We start from the raw sequence: 3,434 nt of genomic DNA, 5'->3' as shown, positions 1-3,434 counted from the left end.
GATGGGTGGATGGATGAATGAGTGGGTGAGTGAATGAATGAATGGGTGAATGAATGAATGGGTAGATGAATGAATGGGTAGATGACTGAATGAGTGGGTGAGTGGATGAATGAATGGGTGAATGAATGAATGAATGAATGAATGGGTAGATGAATGAATGGGTAGATGACTGGATGGGAGGATGGATGAATGGACAGGTAGAATATAGATTCAAAAAACAGACGGACAACTGCAATGTACATAAAGAAATGGCATGTATGTATTCACACGCATACATACATGCTGTGCACGGGCACACGTGGAAGGGAGAGGCTGACATCAGGATGTCTTCTGATAAAGTAAGAAGTGAGAGGAGAGAGGGGGCCCTGGGGACAGACAGACAGACTCACAGGCGAGCCACTTGCTCACAAGGAGACATTTACTGGTTGGTTGTTCCCTTTTGCACAGTGTGGAGATACCCGACACGGACTATCCGATTCTGTCTCCACAGCCCCTATGTGCTGACTCCGTTTACTGTTCCTATTCTGCAAACGGTGAGACAGAGGCTCGAAAGAATTCTTGCACTCCTTTAAATTTAAATTAAATTTATTTTTGCTTGCATAAGGTTGCGTGTGTGTTGATGTGTGTGCATATACTTGTGTATATGCATGTGTGCACATATACTTGTGTAAGTGTGCATGTGTGTTCACATATGCACGTGTGTGTGCGTATGTATACACATAGGCCAGAGGTGAACGTTGAGTGGCCCTCCACCACTCTGTCTTTTTCGTGTGCGGCTATGATTAAAAACACTCTGAGCTGCCAGGGATGGTTGTGTACGCCTTTTAGTTCCAGGCCAGCCAGAGCTATACAGCGAGATCCAGTCTCAAAAAAAGACAAAAAAACTAATAATAAATAAAATGCTGACTAAAAGCAAGGTGGAGAGGAAAGAGATTTATTTGGCTTTCAGGGAACAGACCATCATCATGAAAAAAGTCCTCCAGGCAGAAATGGAAGCATGGGCCATGGAGGAACACTGCCCGCTGGCTTGTTCTTTATGAATTGCTCAGCTAGCTTTCTGCTACAGCCCAGGACCACCTGCTCACAGTGGATTGGGCGCTCCCGGATCAATAAGGGATCAAGACAATCCCCCCAGCCCCCCTCCCCTCTGCAGACATGCCTGTGGGTTAAGGCGGTAAGAGGGAGTCCTCAGCTCAGTCTCCCTCCTCCCAGGAGTAGCCAGGCTTGGGCCAAGTTGACAAACACTATAACAGTCCTCACATGTAATATTTCGAGGCAGGGTCTCTCACTGAACCTGGGGTTCGTGGGTTCAGCTAGACTGGCTGGCTAGCAGGCTTCGAAGATCTCCTGTTTCTGTCTCCCAATGCCGGAATCCTAGGCGCGCGCTTCCCTACCTGGCTTTTTGACATGAGTGGTGCTAAGGACCTGGACTCAGTCCCTCACGCTTGTGCAGTACTGACCGAGCCATCTCCCCAGACCCTAAACTTATTTGTGACTGACTGATAATTGCATAAAAACATCAAAACTGTGCATACTATACTAGGTGATTTTTTATATGTATATTGTACCGTGTTCAATCACGGTAAACATAGGTCATTCTTCAAATGATTTAACATTCATAATAAAAAGTGTCCCAAATCTTCCCCTGTTATCTTTTTAAACAAACTGTAGCATCTGTAGCTACAGCTGTCCCGAGTATGCCACAGTATCCTAGAACTTCTCTCCATCATTCAGCTTTGGCTTGGAACCCTTTGGTCAACCTTGCCCAACTCTGGGTCCCCCCACTGCCACCCCTGTGCCCAGGGTCTCATTGTTGCCATACAAAGAGGTCATGAAATGGCTTTAGTAAGCACATGTGTGCACTGAGACACCCAGTGTTTGCAGTCTGGTCTCCCTGATGTCCACGACATCTCTCTGGGGGACAAAGGGGAGTACTACTTTACTAAAATCCCCATTTTTGTAATTGAGCATATAAAGACCGACACAGAAGATCTGTGGCAGAGCAGAGTCTAGAATGAAGTCTGTCTAGGGCAAGAATAGCTTGAATTCACAAGGCTTTCTGCTTCCTCCACTCCAGGCTCCTTCTTGGTCAGTCTATTGCTCGGAACTATGGCGCCATCTCGTGGTGACTGTTAATACCACTTTCACCATGCCCTCGAGCTAAATGTAACTGTCCTGCCAAAAAGGAAGGCAGGGACTGTTAACAGTAACAAGACCTATGTGCTTAGACAAGGAAAACAATTTGTTACTGAAACATGACCAGGAACCAGGGGCAGTAACACAGGCACCATCTCCCATCTCTTGGGCTTCAAGGCCCCAAGGAGAAATATTTTTGGAGTGAACAGCTTCATCAGAATCTGAGAGAGCAGCAACAATGTAACTGGTCCCCAAAGTCACCATCCTGCTAGACTTCACAAGGCATCTAAGTAGCTGCTAGGATGGCCTTTAAAACTGTGTCTTCCGGTAGATATCGGTGGAATTTTCTGTCTATACATACAGTTCTTTTGTTGTTTATTTGGTTTTGAAGCCCAGCATTGTGGGAGGGGATCTTGAACTTGCTTATGTATCTGAGGCCAACTTTCAACTCCTGATTCTCCTGCCTCTACTCCCTAAGCATTGGAATCACAGGTGTGTGTACCACTATATCCAGTTACCTAGCCCTTATTTTAAATAACAAAATCCTATACGAGCAAACCACAGGCCATATTTAGGCTAAGAAGTCAGAGTTTGGGGTCTCCTGCTAGAGGGGGGGGGTTAAAGAAGATGAGTTTTCTAGTCTTTCCAAACGAATACACCAGGAGGGCAGATGAAGGGTGATGACTTCAGCATCTATTATTTAGAAAATGCCATTGGGTATCTTTTTATGGGACGAGAACATGTGTGTGGGGGGAGGCTTCACACAGTATAAACTAGGTAGTATGTGTCCCCTCCAATGCTTAGACCTTCTCTCACTGAGAGCAGCAGCTACACTGTAGCCAGTAGCTTGAGGCCTTCCCAGAGATATTAGTCAAGCACCAGCAAGGGATGGCGATTTACCAGCAGGATATCTGTGTGTGCCCCATGCCAGGCATCGCAATACCCTAGCGGTTCTCAGCCTTCCTAATGTTGCAACCCTTTAATGTGTATGCCCTCATGTGGTGGTGACCCTCATCCCCCAACCATAAAATTATTTTCAGTGCTTTGTTACTGTATATACCTCGGGTATAAAATAATTCACGTATTCTGCTACTGTTCACTAATTATAATGTAAATATCTGACACACAGGATATCTGATATGTGGCCCCTGTACGAGGGTCACATGACCCCTGAAAGGGGTCACACCCACAGGTTAAAAAACCACTGGGTTACCTGGGCAGTGGTGGCGCACGCCTTTAATCCCAGCACTTGGAAGGCAGAGGCAGGCGGATTTCTGAGTTCAAGGCCAGCCTGGTCT

The sequence above is a fragment of the Grammomys surdaster genome, unplaced genomic scaffold (genome assembly GCF_004785775.1).
Source record: "Grammomys surdaster isolate TR1022 unplaced genomic scaffold, NIH_TR_1.0 164, whole genome shotgun sequence".
NCBI lineage: Eukaryota > Metazoa > Chordata > Mammalia > Rodentia > Muridae > Grammomys > Grammomys surdaster.
This window is presented reverse-complemented; position numbering follows the sequence as displayed.